We start from the raw sequence: 22,950 nt of genomic DNA on the forward strand, positions 1-22,950 counted from the left end.
CCTTAAGCTCACTCATCTCTCTGTTCTTTACCTAATCAGTCAGTAAGTAATGTATACACCCTCTTACATGGTTTATCCTTAAGCTCACTCATCTCTCTGTTCTTTACCTAATCAGTCAGTAAGTAATGTATACACCCTCTTACATGGTTTATCCTTAAGCTCACTCATCTCTCTGTTCTTTACACAATCAGTCAGTAAGTAATGTATACACCCTCTTACATGGTTTATCCTTAAGCTCACTCATCTCTCTGTTCTTTACACAATCAGCTGGTAAGTAATGTATACACCCTCTTACATGGTTTATCCTTAAGCTCACTCATCTCTCTGTTCTTTACACAATCAGTCAGTAAGTAATGTATACACCCTCTTACATGGTTTATCCTTAAGCTCACTTATCTCTCTGTTCTTTACACAATCAGTCAGTAAGTAATGTATACACCCTCTTACATGGTTTATCCTTAAGCTCACTCATCTCTCTGTTCTTTACACAATCAGTCAGTAAGTAATGTATACACCCTCTTACATGGTTTATCCTTAAGCTCACTCATCTCTCTGTTCTTTACACAATCAGTCAGTAAGTAATGTATACACCCTCTTACATGGTTTATCCTTAAGCTCACTCATCTCTCTGTTTTTTACCTAATCAGTCAGTAAGTAATGTATACACCCTCTTACATGGTTTATCCTTAAGCTCACTCATCTCTCTGTTCTTTACACAATCAGTCAGTAAGTAATGTATACACCCTCTTACATTTTTATCCTTAAGCTCACTCATCTCTCTGTTCTTTACACAATCAGTCAGTAAGTAATGTATACACCCTCTTACATGGTTTATCCTTAAGCTCACTCATCTCTCTGTTCTTTACACAATCAGTCAGTAAGTAATGTATACACCCTCTTACATGGTTTATCCTTAAGCTCACTCATCTCTCTGTTCTTTACACAATCAGTCAGTAAGTAATGTATACACCCTCTTACATGGTTTATCCTTAAGCTCACTCATCTCTCTGTTCTTTACCTAATCAGTCAGTAAGTAATGTATACACCCTCTTACATGGTTTATCCTTAAGCTCACTCATCTCTCTGTTCTTTACACAATCAGTCAGTAAGTAATGTATACACCCTCTTACATGGTTTATCCTTAAGCTCACTCATCTCTCTGTTCTTTACCTAATCAGTCAGTAAGTAATGTATACACCCTCTTACATGGTTTATCCTTAAGCTCACTCATCTCTCTGTTCTTTACACAATCAGTCAGTAAGTAATGTATACACCCTATTACATGGTTTATCCTTAAGCTCACTCATCTCTCTGTTCTTTACCTAATCAGTCAGTAAGTAATGTATACACCCTCTTACATGGTTTATCCTTAAGCTTACTCATCTCTCTGTTCTGTACACAATCAGTCAGTAAGTAATGTATACACCCTCTTACATGGTTTATCCTTAAGCTCACTCATCTCTCTGTTCTTTACCTAATCAGCTGTTAAGTAATGTATACACCCTCTTACATGGTTTATCCTTAAGCTCACTTATCTCTCTGTTCTTTACACAATCAGCCGGTAAGTAATGTATACACCCTCTTACATGGTTTATGCTTAAGCTCACTCATCTCTCTGTTCTTTACACAATCAGTCAGTAAGTAATGTATACACCCTCTTACATGGTTTATCCTTACGCTCACTCATCTCTCTGTTCTTTACACAATCAGTCAGTAAATAATGTATACACCCTCTTACATGGTTTATCCTTACGCTCACTCATCTCTCTGTTCTTTACACAATCAGTCAGTAAGTAATGTATACACCCTCTTACATGGTTTATCCTTAAGCTTACTCATCTCTCTGTTCTTTACACAATCAGTCAGTAAGTAATGTATACACCCTCTTACATGGTTTATCCTTAAGCTAACTCATCTCTCTGTTCTGTACACAATCAGCCGGTAAGTAATGTATACACCCTCTTACATGGTTTATCCTTAAGCTAACTCATCTCTCTGTTCTTTACACAATCAGCCGGTAAGTAATGTTTACACCCTCTTACATGGTTTATCCTTAATCTCACTTATCTCTCTGTTCTTTACACAATCAGCTGGTAAGTTATGTATACACCCTCTTACATGGTTTATCCTTAAGCTAACTCATCTCTCTGTTCTGTACACAATCAGCCGGTAAGTAATGTATACACCCTCTTACATGGTTTATCCTTAAGCTCACTCATCTCTCTGTTCTTTACACAATCAGTCAGTAAGTAATGTATACACCCTCTTACATGGTTTATCCTTAAGCTCACTCATCTCTCTGTTCTTTACACAATCAGTCAGTAAGTAATGTATACACCCTCTTACATAGTTTATCCTTAAGCTCACTCATCTCTCTGTTCTTTACACAATCATTCAGTAAGTAATGTATACACCCTCTTACATGGTTTATACTTAAGCTCACTCATCTCTCTGTTCTTTACACAATCAGTCAGTAAGTAATGTATATACCCTCTTACATGGTGTTACGGTTGCCTCCAGGCTGGCTGGAAGTTGGACCGTAGAAAAGGATGCTCCTAGCGCTCCCCAAAGGAGCAGCAGCACCGTAGACACTATAACTACTGCGTAGCCACCATACGTAATGCAGACTCTACGAACCACCGCTGCTGGGCTGGTATCTCGCCGTCTGCTCTGCGCCCTGGACCTACGACCAGGCTCCAGTAGGTGAACCTCTTCCTTCTGTAGCAATCCCTGTAGCTAAGGGAGTATGAAAAACATAGCAATCCCTGTAGTGATTATAAGCTGTCCCCTACAAACATGAGTCAAAGCTGCAAGTTAGAGGGTCAAAATAGGTCTGATGTGCTGGAGCACACAGCCTGCTTTTTATTGAGGTTACATGCAAACAGGACACTCTCAGGGGGAGGCATAAAATCCCCCATCACACATTTGATATTAGATAGAGAGACACTCCCTTTGACAGGCCACAACATTACTTCAGCAGATAACAAGTTACACACAATAAAACAATGCAGTCCACCTTATCACTAGCAGTCTGATGGTAAGGTTTATCACTAAACCTAATTAGAGCTGATCCCAGCAAACTTGCATTTAGAAAGCTTCTTGAAGCTCAACAAAATTAACTCTTAATGGCACACAATGAAAACCAATGCCTCTGTAACAGTGCTCCCCCTCTGTGGAACACTCTGCCTGTGTGGCACCTGGCTCAGCAAGTCCCATTCACTGAACCAAGTGGGAGAAAGCCAGGGAAAAGCTATTTTACAGGTCTGGGGACATAGTCTTAAAGGGGCATTGTTCACCAAAGTCACAATATGTCCCCAGACGGTTCTTAAAGGGCCATACACACCCAATAAAAGTTAATATGTTCTCAGGGGCACAATCTTCCAGGGGCCATAGTCATGAGGAAGGAGGCTGGCAAATAGGCTTCTCCACGATCCATGGAAGCAGGGCAATTTTTCATTTAAAGGGCCAGTTACAAATAGCAGTTTGTAACACATGGTTTATCCTTAAGCTCACTCATCTCTCTGTTCTTTACACAATCAGTCAGTAAGTAATGTATACATCCTCTTACATGGTTTATCCTTAAGCTCACTCATCCCTCTGTTCTTTACACAATCAGCTAGTAAGTAATGTATATACCCTCTTACATGGTTTATCCTTAAGCTCACTCATCTCTCTGTTCTTTACACAATCAGCTGGTAAGTAATGTATACACCCACTTACATGGTTTATCCTTAAGCTCACTCATCTCTCTGTTCTTTACACAATCAGCTGGTAAGTAATGTATACACCCACTTACATGGTTTATCCTTAAGCTCACTCATCTCTCTGTTCTTTACACAATCAGTCAGTAAGTAATGTATACACCCTCTTACATGGTTTATCCTTACGCTCACTCATCTCTCTGTTCTTTACACAATCAGCCGGTAAGTAATGTATACACCCTCTTACATGGTTTATCCTTAAGTTCACTCATCTCTCTGTTCTTTACACAATCAGTCAGTAAGTAATGTATACACCCTATTACATGGTTTATCCTTAAGCTCACTCATCTCTCTGTTCTTTACACAATCAGTCAGTAAGTAATGTATACACCCTCTTACATGGTTTATCCTTAAGCTCACTCATCTCTCTGTTCTTTACCTAATCAGTCAGTAAGTAATGTATACACCCTCTTACATGGTTTATCCGTAATTTCACTCATCTCTCTGTTCTTTACACAATCAGTCAGTAAGTAATGTATACACCCTCTTACATGGTTTATCCTTACGCTCACTCATCTCTCTGTTCTGTACACAATCAGTCAGTAAGTAATGTATACACCCTCTTACATGGTTTATCCTTAAGCTCACTCATCTCTCTGTTCTTTACCTAATCAGTCAGTAAGTAATGTATACACCCTCTTACATGGTTTATCCTTAAGCTCACTCATCTCTCTGTTCTGTACACAATCAGTCAGTACGTAATGTATACAACCTCTTACATGGTTTATCCTTACGCTCACTCATCTGTCTGTTCTGTACACAATCAGCCAGTAATGTATACACCCTCTTACATGGTTTATCCTTAAGCTCACTCATCTCTCTGTTCTGTACACAATCAGTCAGTAAGTAATGTATACACCCTCTTACATGGTTTATCCTTAAGCTCACTCATCTCTCTGTTCTTTACCTAATCAGTCAGTAAGTAATGTATACACCCTCTTACATGGTTTATCCTTACGCTCACTCATCTCTCTGTTCTTTACACAATCAGTCAGTAAGTAATGTATACACCCTCTTACATGGTTTATCCTTACGCTCACTCATCTCTCTGTTCTGTACACAATCAGTCAGTAAGTAATGTATACACCCTCTTACATGGTTTATCCTTAAGCTCACTCATCTCTCTGTTCTTTACACAATCAGTCAGTAAGTAATGTATACACCCTCTTACATGGTTTATCCTTAAGCTCACTCATCTCTCTGTTCTTTACCTAATCAGTCAGTAAGTAATGTATACACCCTCTTACATGGTTTATCCTTAAGCTCACTCATCTCTCTGTTCTTTACCTAATCAGTCAGTAAGTAATGTATACACCCTCTTACATGGTTTATCCTTAAGCTCACTCATCTCTCTGTTCTTTACACAATCAGTCAGTAAGTAATGTATACACCCTCTTACATGGTTTATCCTTAAGCTCACTCATCTCTCTGTTCTTTACACAATCAGCTGGTAAGTAATGTATACACCCTCTTACATGGTTTATCCTTAAGCTCACTCATCTCTCTGTTCTTTACACAATCAGTCAGTAAGTAATGTATACACCCTCTTACATGGTTTATCCTTAAGCTCACTTATCTCTCTGTTCTTTACACAATCAGTCAGTAAGTAATGTATACACCCTCTTACATGGTTTATCCTTAAGCTCACTCATCTCTCTGTTCTTTACACAATCAGTCAGTAAGTAATGTATACACCCTCTTACATGGTTTATCCTTAAGCTCACTCATCTCTCTGTTCTTTACACAATCAGTCAGTAAGTAATGTATACACCCTCTTACATGGTTTATCCTTAAGCTCACTCATCTCTCTGTTTTTTACCTAATCAGTCAGTAAGTAATGTATACACCCTCTTACATGGTTTATCCTTAAGCTCACTCATCTCTCTGTTCTTTACACAATCAGTCAGTAAGTAATGTATACACCCTCTTACATGGTTTATCCTTAAGCTCACTCATCTCTCTGTTCTTTACACAATCAGTCAGTAAGTAATGTATACACCCTCTTACATGGTTTATCCTTAAGCTCACTCATCTCTCTGTTCTTTACACAATCAGTCAGTAAGTAATGTATACACCCTCTTACATGGTTTATCCTTAAGCTCACTCATCTCTCTGTTCTTTACACAATCAGTCAGTAAGTAATGTATACACCCTCTTACATGGTTTATCCTTAAGCTCACTCATCTCTCTGTTCTTTACCTAATCAGTCAGTAAGTAATGTATACACCCTCTTACATGGTTTATCCTTAAGCTCACTCATCTCTCTGTTCTTTACACAATCAGTCAGTAAGTAATGTATACACCCTCTTACATGGTTTATCCTTAAGCTCACTCATCTCTCTGTTCTTTACACAATCAGTCAGTGAGTAATGTATACACCCTCTTACATGGTTTATCCTTAAGCTCACTCATCTCTCTGTTCTTTACACAATCAGTCAGTAAGTAATGTATACACCATCTTACATGATTTATCCTTAAGCTCACTCATCTCTCTGTTCTTTACCTAATCAGTCAGTAAGTAATGTATACACCCTCTTACATGGTTTATCCTTAAGCTTACTCATCTCTCTGTTCTTTACCTAATCAGTCAGTAAGTAATGTATACACCCTCTTACATGGTTTATCCTTAAGCTCACTCATCTCTCTGTTCTGTACACAATCAGCCGGTACGTAATGTATACACCATCTTACATGGTTTATCCTAAAGCTCACTCATCTCTCTGTTCTTTACACAATCAGTCAGTAAGTAATGTATACACCCTCTTACATGGTTTATCCTTAATCTCACTCATCTCTCTGTTCTTTACCTAATCAGTCAGTAAGTAATGTATACACCCTCTTACATGGTTTATCCTTAAGCTCACTCATCTCTCTGTTCTTTACCTAATCAGTCAGTAAGTAATGTATACACCCTCTTACATGGTTTATCCTTAAGCTCACTCATCTCTCTGTTCTTTACCTAATCAGTCAGTAAGTAATGTATACACCCTCTTACATGGTTTATCCTTAAGCTCACTCATCTCTCTGTTCTTTACACAATCAGTCAGTAAGTAATGTATACACCCTCTTACATGGTTTATCCTTAAGCTCACTCATATCTCTGTTCTTTACACAATCAGTCAGTAAGTAATGTATACAACCTCTTACATGGTTTATCCTTACGCTCACTCATCTCTCTGTTCTTTACACAATCAGTCAGTAAGTAATGTATACACCCTATTACATGGTTTATCCTTAAGCTCACTCATCTCTCTGTTCTTTACCTAATCAGTCAGTAAGTAATGTATACACCCTCTTACATGGTTTATCCTTAAGCTCACTCATCTCTCTGTTCTTTACACAATCAGTCAGTAAGTAATGTATACACCCTATTACATGGTTTATCCTTAAGCTCACTCATTTCTCTGTTCTTTACACAATCAGTCAGTAAGTAATGTATACACCCTCTTACATGGTTTATCCTTAAGCTCACTCATCTCTCTGTTCTTTACCTAATCAGTCAGTAAGTAATGTATACACCCTCTTACATGGTTTATCCTTAAGCTTACTCATCTCTCTGTTCTTTACCTAATCAGTCAGTAAGTAATGTATACACCCTCTTACATGGTTTATCCTTAAGCTCACTCATCTCTCTGTTCTTTACCTAATCAGTCGGTAAGTAATGTATACACCCTCTTACATGGTTTATCCTTAAGCTCACTCATCTCTCTGTTCTTTAACTAATCAGTCAGTAAGTAATGTATACACCCTCTTACATGGTTTATCCTTAAGCTTACTCATCTCTCTGTTCTGTACACAATCAGTCAGTAAGTAATGTATACACCCTCTTACATGGTTTATCCTTAAGCTCACTCATCTCTCTGTTCTTTACCTAATCAGCTGTTAAGTAATGTATACACCCTCTTACATGGTTTATCCTTAAGCTCACTCATCTCTCTGTTCTTTACACAATGAGCCGGTAAGTAATGTATACACCCTCTTACATGGTTTATCCTTAAGCTCACTTATCTCTCTGTTCTTTACACAATCAGCCGGTAAGTATTGTATACACCCTCTTACATGGTTTATGCTTAAGCTCACTCATCTCTCTGTTCTTTACACAATCAGTCAGTAAGTAATGTATACACCCTCTTACATGGTTTATCCTTAAGCTCACTCATCTCTCTGTTCTTTACACAATCAGTCAGTAAGTAATGTATACACCCTCTTACATGGTTTATCCTTAAGCTCACTCATCTCTCTGTTCTTTACACAATCAGTCAGTAAGTAATGTATACACCCTCTTACATAGTTTATCCTTAAGCTCACTCATCTCTCTGTTCTTTACACAATCATTCAGTAAGTAATGTATACACCCTCTTACATGGTTTATACTTAAGCTCACTCATCTCTCTGTTCTTTACACAATCAGTCAGTAAGTAATGTATATACCCTCTTACATGGTGTTACGGTTGCCTCCAGGCTGGCTGGAAGTTGGACCGTAGAAAAGGATGCTCCTAGCGCTCCCCAAAGGAGCAGCAGCACCGTAGACACTATAACTACTGCGTAGCCACCATACGTAATGCAGACTCTACGAACCACCGCTGCTGGGCTGGTATCTCGCCGTCTGCTCTGCGCCCTGGACCTACGACCAGGCTCCAGTAGGTGAACCTCTTCCTTCTGTAGCAATCCCTGTAGCTAAGGGAGTATGAAAAACATAGCAATCCCTGTAGTGATTATAAGCTGTCCCCTACAAACATGAGTCAAAGCTGCAAGTTAGAGGGTCAAAATAGGTCTGATGTGCTGGAGCACACAGCCTGCTTTTTATTGAGGTTACATGCAAACAGGACACTCTCAGGGGGAGGCATAAAATCCCCCATCACACATTTGATATTAGATAGAGAGACACTCCCTTTGACAGGCCACAACATTACTTCAGCAGATAACAAGTTACACACAATAAAACAATGCAGTCCACCTTATCACTAGCAGTCTGATGGTAAGGTTTATCACTAAACCTAATTAGAGCTGATCCCAGCAAACTTGCATTTAGAAAGCTTCTTGAAGCTCAACAAAATTAACTCTTAATGGCACACAATGAAAACCAATGCCTCTGTAACAGTGCTCCCCCTCTGTGGAACACTCTGCCTGTGTGGCACCTGGCTCAGCAAGTCCCATTCACTGAACCAAGTGGGAGAAAGCCAGGGAAAAGCTATTTTACAGGTCTGGGGACATAGTCTTAAAGGGGCATTGTTCACCAAAGTCACAATATGTCCCCAGACGGTTCTTAAAGGGCCATACACACCCAATAAAAGTTAATATGTTCTCAGGGGCACAATCTTCCAGGGGCCATAGTCATGAGGAAGGAGGCTGGCAAATAGGCTTCTCCACGATCCATGGAAGCAGGGCAATTTTTCATTTAAAGGGCCAGTTACAAATAGCAGTTTGTAACACATGGTTTATCCTTAAGCTCACTCATCTCTCTGTTCTTTACACAATCAGTCAGTAAGTAATGTATACATCCTCTTACATGGTTTATCCTTAAGCTCACTCATCCCTCTGTTCTTTACACAATCAGCTAGTAAGTAATGTATATACCCTCTTACATGGTTTATCCTTAAGCTCACTCATCTCTCTGTTCTTTACACAATCAGCTGGTAAGTAATGTATACACCCACTTACATGGTTTATCCTTAAGCTCACTCATCTCTCTGTTCTTTACACAATCAGCTGGTAAGTAATGTATACACCCACTTACATGGTTTATCCTTAAGCTCACTCATCTCTCTGTTCTTTACACAATCAGTCAGTAAGTAATGTATACACCCTCTTACATAGTTTATCCTTAAGCTCACTCATCTCTCTGTTCTTTACACAATCATTCAGTAAGTAATGTATACACCCTCTTACATGGTTTATACTTAAGCTCACTCATCTCTCTGTTCTTTACACAATCAGTCAGTAAGTAATGTATATACCCTCTTACATGGTGTTACGGTTGCCTCCAGGCTGGCTGGAAGTTGGACCGTAGAAAAGGATGCTCCTAGCGCTCCCCAAAGGAGCAGCAGCACCGTAGACACTATAACTACTGCGTAGCCACCATACGTAATGCAGACTCTACGAACCACCGCTGCTGGGCTGGTATCTCGCCGTCTGCTCTGCGCCCTGGACCTACGACCAGGCTCCAGTAGGTGAACCTCTTCCTTCTGTAGCAATCCCTGTAGCTAAGGGAGTATGAAAAACATAGCAATCCCTGTAGTGATTATAAGCTGTCCCCTACAAACATGAGTCAAAGCTGCAAGTTAGAGGGTCAAAATAGGTCTGATGTGCTGGAGCACACAGCCTGCTTTTTATTGAGGTTACATGGTTTATCCTTACGCTCACTCATCTCTCTGTTCTTTACACAATCAGCCGGTAAGTAATGTATACACCCTCTTACATGGTTTATCCTTAAGTTCACTCATCTCTCTGTTCTTTACACAATCAGTCAGTAAGTAATGTATACACCCTCTTACATGGTTTATCCTTAAGCTCACTCATCTCTCTGTTCTTTACACAATCAGTCAGTAAGTAATGTATACACCCTCTTACATGGTTATCTTAAAGCTCACTCATCTCTCTGTTCTTTACACAATCAGTCAGTAAGTAATGTATACACCCTCTTACATGGTTTATCCTTAAGCTCACTCATCTCTCTGTTCTTTACACAATCAGTCAGTAAGTAATGTATACACCCTCTTACATGGTTTATCCTTAAGCTCACTCATCTCTCTGTTCTTTTTTTTTTTTTTTTTTTTAATTTTTATTATACAAAAAAGAAAAAAGACAAATACAAACAACACACACATAACACACAATTCTCCATGCATGGAGATTACAGCATAAAAGAAACAATATATAGAAAGGGACAAAAGCCAGGTAGCCATGACCCTTTCCCGGACAACTCAAAGAAAAAAAAAAAAAAAAAAAAAAAAAAAAAAAGGGTAGTAGTAATGAAGAATATTCCCTCTCTTCTCTCGCCCCCCAGTATCCCCCCACCCCCCCTAATCTAATTTAATGTTAATGATTTGTTCTATATATTGTACGAAGTCGTTTCCCTGAAAGCCCACGAAAACTCTCCACCTTCTACAGAATTTCTCTCCTGAGGGCCTCTCCAATTTTGATTCATATGCTGCTTTGATTGATGAGTCTAATAGTGCTTTCCTCACTTCTGGGATAGTGGGTGTCTTACAAGAAATCCAATATTTAAAGAGAAGTGTTCTAATAATTGTTAATGCTATTAGTATAAAATCAACATCTTTATCCCAAGCGGTGTGGGATCTTAAAAAAAGGATAGAGTCTCGTGTTAGCTGGATCTTTTTTTTTACTATATTAGAGAGAAAATATTCTACCTTCATCCAAAATTGATTTACCTTAGGGCATCCCCAGACTAGATGAATCAAGTCAGGGTCATGAAAGTGGCATTTAGAGCAGATATTAAACACAGTTTTGTTCCACTTGGCCACTCTCCGAGGAATTAAATAATCTCTGTGTATCACCCTAAATTGAATTTCCCTATAATAAGACGAAGAAAACAGCCTCTGTGCAGTTTTTACACTCTTTAAGAGTAATGTTTCAAGATCAGGAGAGTCAACCAGTGTTAACCACTGGGAAGTCAAATCTACTAGAACCGATGTTTCTTCCAGGGATACCAAAAATTTATAGATAAAGGATAATAATCCCTTCCTAACCTTTACCAGATCAACCAGCGGATGTTGTTCCCACAACTGGGGATCCAAATTCACTAGTTTAAGGATATAGCCTTTTACTTGAATAAAATAGAATATATGTTTTTTCTGAACTTCCGGAAAAATCTCTTGAAATCTATCAAATGTGAAAACTTTATTTGACTCAGAGTCATAGAAGTCTTTCACTATAAGTGGTCTCCCTGGTGACCATTTTTCAAAAATGTCCACCATATTGCCTAAAGGAAAGTGTGTATTGCCAGTTATCGGCAACCATTTTGAGATGTTCTTCCTCATTCCAATCGATTTAGTTAACCTTCTCCAGACTATTATTATATCTCTATACAAAGGGTGTTCCATTAATCTCTTTCCTAGTTCTTTATTTGAAGCAAATAGGATATAATTTAAGGAGAGCGGGGTACAAACTTGATTCTCGAGAATCTCATCCGAGTATACAAAGGATCTTGTTAGCCAATCTATAGGGAATCTTAAGATGGCAGCCTGATTATATCTCTCTAGATCGGGTAAAGCGAGCCCGCCTTTAAAATAGGGTTGATATAACTTGGCTAGTTTCAATCTTGGCTTTCTCCCGCTCCAAAGAAATGCTCTCAGAGCTTGATTAAAGAGACGTAGATCAGTCTTATTAATTAAGAGAGGAAACATCCTCAAAGTATACAGAATCTTAGGGACAATAAACATCTTATAGAGAGCTATCTTACCTGTAAGTGAAACCGGGAGTGAGGCCCATGATTTTAATTTTTCTCTGCTATCCCTCAGTATTGATACAAAATTATCTTTATACCAATCTGCTGTATTAGCAGAGATCTTCAACCCCAGATATTCCAGCGAGTTTGTTTCTATAAACTGAAAGGGTTGTGCTTCCCCTGAATCGTGCTTCAGCCACAAGATTTTGGACTTCAAAAGGTTTGTTTTATACCCTGAGGCTCTACCATATTGTTCAAGCAGATTAATAATAGCACTAATCTGTTTTCTTGGCTCAGCAACAAATAGCAGAAGGTCATCTGCGAATAGAGCAGTTTTAAATTTTACCTGGTCTATATTTATTCCGATCAACATATTCCTTAATATGATAGCCAGAGGTTCTATTATAAGATCAAACAATAATGGAGACATCGGGCATCCCTGACGGGTGCCTCTAGTTAGCATAAATGAGTTAGACATAGAGTTGTTAATCAACAAAGAGGCCTTAATATCTGAATATACTTTAACAATAAAATCCCTAAAGAGGCCCCTAAATCCAAATCTCTCTAGGACCTGGATCAAGAAGAGCCATTCCACCCTGTCGAAGGCCTTCTCTGCATCCAAGGATAGCAGGAAGGCCTCCGGCAGGGCAGTACAGTCTCCCCCAAACCGGTTGATAACCTGAAGAATTTTCCTTACATTAAATTCAGACGCTCTCCCCATAACGAAGCCTGCCTGGTCCTGATGCACTATCGCTGGTAACAAAGATTTCAGTCTTTCCGCCAGAAGTTTCATCAGTATCTTGTAATCAAGGCAGAGAAGTGAAATGGGCCTATATGAAGTCATATCCGAAGGATCTTTATTGATCTTTGGAATTAAGATTATATTGGCCCTCTTAAAGTTCTCCGAAATTTGTTTGTCTGTTCCATAATATGTATTATATAGATCGGTCAGTACCGGGCCTATCTCTGTTCGCAGGATTTGGTAAAATTTGACCGGTAAACAGTCTGGGCCAGGAGCTTTTCCTCTAGCCATTGAATTGATGGTTTTTTGTACTTCCCTCTCTGTTATTGGTCGATTCAGACCCTCACTATCCTCTTCTGTAATTTTTGGGAAATTGATATCTTCCAAAAATTTTATTATGTCTTCTAAGTCAGGACATTGTGAAGTATATAAGTTAGTGTAAAACCTCTGAAATAATTGCAGTATTCGGCCTTGATCTGTATATACTTGATCCTTCTCTCTAATTGCTGCTATTGATTTCCTCCTAGACTGTCTTTTAAACAGAGAGGCCATATATTTGCCAACTTTATTTCCATATTTAGCAAATCTAGCACTACTCTTATATGAGAGTATCTGTGCCTCTCCCAGAAGGAACGTCTCTCTTTCTTTCTTTGCCTGGTAAGTATTTATCTGTATTCAATTTACAGTAATGTATCCACCCTCTTACATGGTTTATCCTTAAGCTCACTCATCTCTCTGTTCTTTACACAATCAGTCAGTAAGTAATGTATACACCCTCTTACATGGTTTATCCTTAAGCTCACTCATCTCTCTGTTCTTTACACAATCAGCTGGTAAGTAATGTAAACACCCTCTTACATGGTTTATCCTTAAGCTCACTCATCTCTCTGTTCTTTACACAATCAGACAGTAAGTAATGTATACACCCTCTTACATGGTTTATCCTTAAGCTCACTCATCTCTCTGTTCTTTACACAATCAGCCAGTAAGTAATGTATACACCCTCTTACATGGTTTATCCTTAAGCTCACTCATCTCTCTGTTCTTTACACAATCAGTCAGTAAGTAATGTATACAACCTCTTACATGGTTTATCCTTAAGCTCACTCATCTCTCTGTAATTTACAGAATCAGTCTGTAAGTAATGTATACACCCTCTTACATGGTTTATCCTTAAGCTCACTCATCTCTCTGTTCTTTACACAATCAGCTGGTAAGTAATGTATACACCCTCTTACATGGTTTATCCTTAAGCTCACTCATCTCTCTGTTCTTTAAACAATCAACCAGTAAGTAATGTATACACCCTCTTACATGGTTTATCCTTAAGCTCACTCATCTGTCTGTTCTGTACACAATCAGCCGGAAAGTAATGTATACACCCTCTTACATGGTTTATCCTTTAGCTCACTCATCTCTCTGTTCTTTACACAATCAGCCGGTAAGTAATGTATACATCCTCTTACATGGTTTATCCTTAAGCTCACTCATCTCTCTGTTCTGTACACAATCAGGCGGAAAGTAATGTATACACCCTCTTACATGGTTTATCCTTAAGCTCACTCATCTCTCTGTTATGTACACAATCAATCACAAAGAAGGCAGGATCCAGCTTTTGTATATAATAAAATCCAAATTTTATTCAGTATAATTTAAAACGCCAAACAGGCTATAGAAACAGCACAAACAAAGTAGGTGTGTGAGCGTGACACCAGGGCTTACATGTTTCGGCCAGCAGCCGTAATCATAGCCATGTTACATATGTTTGTCTGCAGAAGAATTGCATATTTGAGGAGCTGTTCTCATCCTTCTTTATTTCTTATGTACACAATCAGCCAGTAAGTAATGTATACACCCTATTACATGGTTTATCCTTAAGCTCACTCATCTCTCTGTTATGTAAACAATCAGCCAGTAAGTAATGTATACACCCTCTCACATGGTTTATCCTTACACTCACTCATCTCTCTGTTCTGTACACAATCAGTCAGTAAGTAATGTATAACCCTCTTACATGGTTTATCCTTAAGCTCACTCATCTCTCTGTTCTTTACACAATCAGTCAGTAAGTAATGTATACACCCTCTTACATGGTTTATCCTTAAGCTCACTCATCTCTCTGTTCTTTACACAATCAGCTGGTAAGTAATATAAACACCCTCTTACATGGTTTATCCTTAAGCTCACTCATCTCTCTGTTCTTTACACAATCAGCCAGTAAGTAATGTATACACCCTCTTACATGGTTTATCCTTAAGCTCACTCATCTCTCTGTTCTTTACACAATCAGTCAGTAAGTAATGTATACAACCTCTTACATGGTTTATCCTTAAGCTCACTCATCTCTCTGTAATTTACACAATCAGTCAGTAAGTAATGTATACACCCTCTTACATGGTTTATCCTTAAGCTCACTCATCTCTCTGTTCTTTACACAATCAGCTGGTAAGTAATGTATACACCCTCTTACATGGTTTATCCTTAAGCTCACTCATCTCTCTGTTCTTTACACAATCAGTCAGTAAGTAATGTATACAACCTCTTACATGGTTTATCCTTAAGCTCACTCATCTCTCTGTTCTTTACACAATCAGCCAGTAAGTAATGTATACACCCTCTTACATGGTTTATCCTTACGCTCACTCATCTCTCTGTAATTTACACAATCAGTCAGTAAGTAATGTATATACCCTCTTACATGGTTTATCCTTAAGCTCACTCATCTCTCTGTTCTGTACACAATCAGCTGGTAAGTTATGTATACACCCTCTTACATGGTTTATCCTTAAGCTCACTCATCTCTCTGTTCTTTACACAATCAGTCAGTAAGTAATGTATACAACCTCTTACATGGTTCATCCTTAAGCTCACTCATCTCTCTGTTATTTACACAATCAGTCAGTAAGTAATGTATACACCCTCTTACATGGTTTATCCTTAAGCTAACTCATCTCTCTGTTCTTTACACAAACAGATGGTAAGTAATGTATACACCCTCTTACATGGTTTATCCTTAAGCTCACTCATCTCTCTGTTCTTTACACAATCAGCTGGTAAGTAATGTATACACCCTCTTACATGGTTTATCCTTAAGCTCACTCATCTCTCTGTTCTTTAAACAATCAACCAGTAAGTAATGTATACACCCTCTTACATGGTTTATCCTTAAGCTCACTCATCTGTCTGTTCTGTACACAATCAGCCGGAAAGTAATGTATACACCCTCTTACATGGTTTATCCTTAAGCTCACTCATCTCTCTGTTGTTTACACAATCAGCCGGTAAGTAATGTATACACCCTCTTACATGGTTTATCCTTAAGCTCACTCATCTCTCTGTTCTTTACACAATCAGCTGGTAAGTAATGTATACACCCTCTTACATGGTTTATCCTTAAGCTCACTCATCTCTCTGTTCTTTAAACAATCAACCAGTAAGTAATGTATACACCCTCTTACATGGTTTATCCTTAAGCTCACTCATCTCTCTGTTCTTTACACAATCAGCCGGTAAGTAATGTATACACCCTATTACATGGTTTATCCTTAAGCTCACTCATCTCTCTGTTCTTTACACAATCAGTCAGTAAGTAATGTATACACCCTCTTACATGGTTTATCCTTAAGCTCACTCATCTCTCTGTTCTTTACACAATCAGCCAGTAAGTAATGTATACACCCTCTTACATGGTTTATCCTTAAGCTCACTCATCTCTCTGTTCTTTACACAATCAGCCAGTAAGTAATGTATACACCCTCTTACATGGTTTATCCTTAAGCTCACTCATCTCTCTGTTCTTTACACAATCAGTCAGTAAGTAATGTATACACCCTCTTACATGGTTTATCCTTAAGCTCACTCATCTCTCTGTTCTTTACACAATCAGTCAGTAAGTAATGTATACACCCTCTTACATGGTTTATCCTTAAGCTCACTCATCTCTCTGTTATTTACACAATCAGTCAGTAAGTAATGTATAAACCCTCTTACATGGTTTATCCTTAAGCTCACTCATCTCTCTGTTCTTTACACAATCAGCCGGTAAGTAATGTATACACCCTATTACATGGTTTATCCTTAATCTCACTCATCTCTCTGTTCTTTACACAATCAGTCAGTAAGTAATGTATACACCCTCTTACATGGTTTATCCTTAAGCTCACTCATCTCTCTGTTCTTTACACAATCAGCCAGTAAGTAATGTATACACCCTCTTACATGGTTTATCCTTAAGCTCACTCATCTCTCTGTTCTTTACACAATCAGTCAGTAAGTAATGTATACAACCTCTTACATGGTTTATCCTTAAGCTCACTCATCTCTCTGTTATTTACACAATCAGTCAGTAAGTAATGTATACACCCTCTTACATGGTTTATCCTTAAGCTCACTCATCTCTCTGTTCTTTACACAATCAGCTGGTAAGTAATGTATACACCCTCTTACATGGTTTATCCTTAAGCTCACTCATCTCTCTGTTCTTTACACAATCAGCTGGTAAGTAATGTATACACCCTCTTACATGGTTTATCCTTAAGCTCACTCATCTCTCTGTTCTTTACACAATCAGCTGGTAAGTAATGTATACACCCTCTTACATGGTTTATCCTTAAGCTCACTCATCTCTCTGTTCTTTAAACAATCAACCAGTAAGTAATGTATACACCCTCTTACATGGTTTATCCTTAAGCTAACTCATCTCTCTGTTCTTTACACAATCAGTCAGTAAGTAATGTATATACCCTCTTACATGGTTTATCCTTAAGCTCACTCATCTCTCTGTTCTGTACACAATCAGCTGGTAAGTTATGTATACACCCTCTTACATGGTTTATCCTTAAGCTCACTCATCTCTCTGTTCTTTACACAATCAGTCAGTAAGTAATGTATACAACCTCTTACATGGTTTATCCTTAAGCTCACTCATCTCTCTGTTATTTACACAATCAGTCAGTAAGTAATGTATACACCCTCTTACATGGTTTATCCTTAAGCTAACTCATCTCTCTGTTCTTTACACAAACAGATGGTAAGTAATGTATACACCCTCTTACATGGTTTATCCTTAAGCTCACTCATCTCTCTGTTCTTTACACAATCAGCTGGTAATTAATGTATACACCCTCTTACATGGTTTATCCTTAAGCTCACTCATCTCTCTGTTCTTTACACAATCAGTCAGTAAGTAATGTATACACCCTCTTACATGGTTTATCCTTAAGCTCACTCATCTGTCTGTTCTGTACACAATCAGCCGGAAAGTAATGTATACACCCTCTTACATGGTTTATCCTTAAGCTCACTCATCTCTCTGTTCTTTACACAATCAGCCAGTAAGTAATGTATACACCCTCTTACATGGTTTATCCTTAAGCTCACTCATCTCTCTGTTCTTTACACAATCAGCCAGTAAGTAATGTATACACCCTCTTACATGGTTTATCCTTAAGCTCACTCATCTCTCTGTTCTTTACACAATCAGTCAGTAAGTAATGTATACACCCTCTTACATGGTTTATCCTTAAGCTCACTCATCTGTCTGTTCTGTACACAATCAGCCGGAAAGTAATGTATACACCCTCTTACATGGTTTATCCTTAAGCTCACTCATCTCTCTGTTCTTTACACAATCAGCCAGTAAGTAATGTATACACCCTCTTACATGGTTTATCCTTAAGCTCACTCATCTCTCTGTTCTTTACACAATCAGCCAGTAAGTAATGTATACACCCTCTTACATGGTTTATCCTTAAGCTCACTCATCTCTCTGTTCTTTACACAATCAGTCAGTAAGTAATGTATACAACCTCTTACATGGTTTATCCTTAAGCTCACTCATCTCTCTGTTCTTTACACAATCAGCCAGTAAGTAATGTATACACCCTCTTACATGGTTTATCCTTAAGCTCACTCATCTCTCTGTTGTTTACACAATCAGCCGGTAAGTAATGTATACACCCTATTACATGGTTTATCCTTAAGCTCACTCATCTCTCTGTTCTTTACACAATCAGTCAGTAAGTAATGTATACACCCTCTTACATGGTTTATCCTTAAGCTCACTCATCTCTCTGTTCTTTACACAATTAGCCAGTAAGTAATGTTTACACCCTCTTACATGGTTTATCCTTAAGCTCACTCATCTCTCTGTTCTTTACACAATCAGCCAGTAAATAATGTATACACCCTTTTACATGGTTTATCCTTAAGCTCACTCATCTCTCTGTTCTTTACACAATCAGTCAGTAAGTAATGTATACACCCTCTTACATGGTTTATCCTTAAGCTCACTCATCTCTCTGTTCTTTACCTAATCAGTCAGTAAGTAATGTATACACCCTCTTACATGGTTTATCCTTAAGCTCACTCATCTCTCTGTTATTTACACAATCAGTCAGTAAGTAATGTATACACCCTCTTACATGGTTTATCCTTAAGCTCACTCATCTCTCTGTTCTTTACACAATCAGCCGGTAAGTAATGTATACACCCTATTACATGGTTTATCCTTAAGCTCACTCATCTCTCTGTTCTTTACACAATCAGTCAGTAAGTAATGTATACACCCTCTTACATGGTTTATCCTTAAGCTCACTCATCTCTCTGTTCTTTACACAATCAGACAGTAAGTAATGTATACACCCTCTTACATGGTTTATCCTTAAGCTCACTCATCTCTGTTTTGTATACAATCAGACAGTAAGTAATGTATACACCCTCTTACATGGTTTATCCTTAAGCTCACTCATCTCTCTGTTCTTTACACAATCAGCCAGTAAGTAATGTATACACCCTCTTACATGGTTTATCCTTAAGCTCACTCATCTCTCTGTTCTTTACACAATCAGTCAGTAAGTAATGTATACAACCTCTTACATGGTTTATCCTTAAGCTCACTCATCTCTCTGTTATTTACACAATCAGTCAGTAAGTAATGTATACACCCTATTACATGGTTTATCCTTAAGCTCACTCATCTCTCTGTTCTGTACACAATCAGTCAGTAAGTAATGTATACAACCTCTTACATGGTTTATCCTTAAGCTCACTCATCTCTCTGTTCTTTACACAATCAGCCGGTAAGTAATGTATACACCCTCTTACATGGTTTATCCTTAAAAGGACCAGTCAACACAGTAGATTTGCATAATCAACAAATGCAAGATTAAAAGTTATGTCTTTTTCCACTCCCCCTGTACCATGTGACAGCCATCAGCCAATCACAAATACATACACGTACCATGTGACAGCTATCAGCCATTCACAAATGCATACACACTTATTCTTGCACATGCTCAGTAGGAGCTGGTGACTCAAAAAGTTTAAATATAAAAAGACTGTGCACATTTGATTGAGTGTCCCTTTAAGCTCACTCATCTCTCTGTTATGTACACAATCAGCCAGTAAGTAATGTATACACCCTCTTACATGGTGTATCCTTAAGCTCACTCATCTCTCTGTTATGTACACAATCAGCCAGTAAGTAATGTATACACCCTCTTACATGGTTTATCCTTAAGCTCACTCATCTCTCTGTTCTGTACACAATCAGCTGGTAAGTAATGTATACACCCTCTTACATGGTTTATCCTTAAGCTCACTCATCTCTCTGTTCTTTACACAATCAGTCAGTAAGTAGAGAGATGAGTGAGCTTAAGGATAAACCATGTAAGAGGGTGTATACATTACTTACTGACTGATTGTGTAAAGAACAGAGAGATGAGTGAGCTTAAGGATAAACCATGTAAGAGGGTGTATACATTACTTACTGACTGATTGTGTACAGAACAGAGAGATGAGTGAGCTTAAGGATAAACCATGTAAGAGGGTGTATACATTACTTACTGGCTGATTGTGTGAAGAACAATGTATACACCCTCTTACATGGTTTATCCTTAAGCTTACTCATCTCTCTGATCTGTACACAATCAGTCAGTAAGTAATGTATACACCCTCTTAAATGGTTTATCCTTAAGCTCACTCATCTCTCTGTTCTGTACACAATCAGTCAGTAAGTAATGTATACACCCTCTTACATGGTTTATCCTTAAGCTCACTCATCTCTCTGTTATTTACACAATCAGTCAGTAAGTAATGTATACACTGTAACGGTACCAACCGGATACCAAGGGTTAACACCAGGGAACAATGTCCTGCATAGGGAATCAGCAATTCACAACCCAGCCAGTTTTCAGGTTTTAAACAGAATGAAATTTATTAAGGCTCATATGCCCAGTATTTATGCAGGTCTGACCCCCCCAGAAGGGGGGTTGAAAGAATGTTGTACATTGAATGGAGGGAACACGCCCTTTTACATGATACAATAGAATACCTTGCTCAAGCTGATAACAATTTAAACACAGACACACACTTGTCTTTCCTTATCATCTAGGGTCTGCTCTCTGAGGTTGATTAAACAATGGACTGTGTATCAATAACATTAATGACAGTGCACAATAGCTGAACACAGTTAACTCTTTCAGTGCTGACAGAAGGGTCTGTCACATCTACATAGCACAATATACAGCCTATAGACAACCTTTCTTATGTTATAGTCCAGAAGTGGCTAGGTTTGCCACAATGCTCCCCCAGAACCAAGCCGGCATACACAGTCTGATCCCAACGGATCGGCTTGGGGATGTCCGGGGCAACAACTTTCGGCTCAAGTAGGCTACGGGGTGTTCTCCGCCATCTGCTCCAACTTGGCTCAGTACTGCCCCCACCCCAAACATGGAAGCGTCTCTTCCCGGAGGGACTGGGCTTGGGTAGTCACAGGGTTAACATCAGCGGGATCCATGGGAGCATAGGCAGAAACAAGGGGGGCCAAGTCATTTCCAAGGAGAACATCAGCAGGTAAGTCCTTCTTGACCCCCACATTCACAAGTCTAGCGCCCACTCCCCAATCCAAATGTACCCTGGCAACAGGTAGGCGGAACACAGTGCCCCCTGCTACCCTCACAGCCACAGTGTCTCCAGTGTGCTGTTTCTCAGGCACCAAGTTCTCTTGAAGCAAGGTCATGGTAGCACCAGTATCCCGTAGACAACTGACCTCCTTCCCATTCACTTTAACCCGTTGCCGGTTATTCCGGTGGGCAGCTTGCACGGGGTCTGCTTCATGTAGGCTGCCCCAGCATTCTGGCGCCTCTACGTAGCGGGCCACAGGCTGAGGATTATGTGGGATTCCGCCAGCGGGTCTTCTCCAGGACTGTGCTTGATTCGCTGCGTTTAGGGGACACTCTGGTCTTTTGTGCCCTAGTTGCTTACATCCAAAGCACCGAATAGGTTGTGAGTAGCCCCGCGAATTGAACCGGGCTCTCTGAGGGTAGTTCGTGGCCGGAGGCCGTGTGGTATAGCGGTGCGCCGGGGGTTGGTAACTGGCAGCTGCTGGGGTGACTGGGGGTCTGTACTCCACTCTAGCAGTGGGCAATCGGTATACTGCTCCCCCTGCCCCTCGTACTGCCACGGATCCGCCAGTGGGTGCTGTATCCGGCACCAAATGGGGAGCTATCAGGGTTAAAGTAGCTCCCGAATCCCGAAGTCCCTGGACCGACATCACCTCATGCAGAATTCCCAGGGGTTCCTCGGCTTGGGTGCTCAACACCTCATGAGTGGCTGGCTCCGTTTGGTAATGGTGAGCAGCCGCCCTTGGGGCCAGGTTCTGTCTGACCTGGTTCCAAGCTTGTCTGCTCCGATTTTGGGTGCACTCACGTGCCATATGTCCCCACTGCTTGCAGGTGTGGCATTGTATATTAGCCCGTCCGTTGTTAGGCTGTAGTCCATGGTGCCTCCTGGCATCAAAATGCTGGTCTGCTAATCTGGCTGCTTCGGTTAAGGTGAGGGGTTTTCGATCTCTCACCCATTCTTGGGCTTCTGGGGACAAGCCGTTAAAGAATTGCTCCAACAGCATCAGTTGTCGCAATTCTTCCATGGTGGTAGCTTGGCTGGCCTGTATCCACCCCTGAGATGCTTGATCCAGCTTGTGGGCCCACTCTGCATGGGAATCTCTTTCTGGCTTGCGCAGGCCTCTAAACTTGCGCCGG

The sequence above is a fragment of the Bombina bombina genome, chromosome 10 (genome assembly GCF_027579735.1).
Source record: "Bombina bombina isolate aBomBom1 chromosome 10, aBomBom1.pri, whole genome shotgun sequence".
NCBI lineage: Eukaryota > Metazoa > Chordata > Amphibia > Anura > Bombinatoridae > Bombina > Bombina bombina.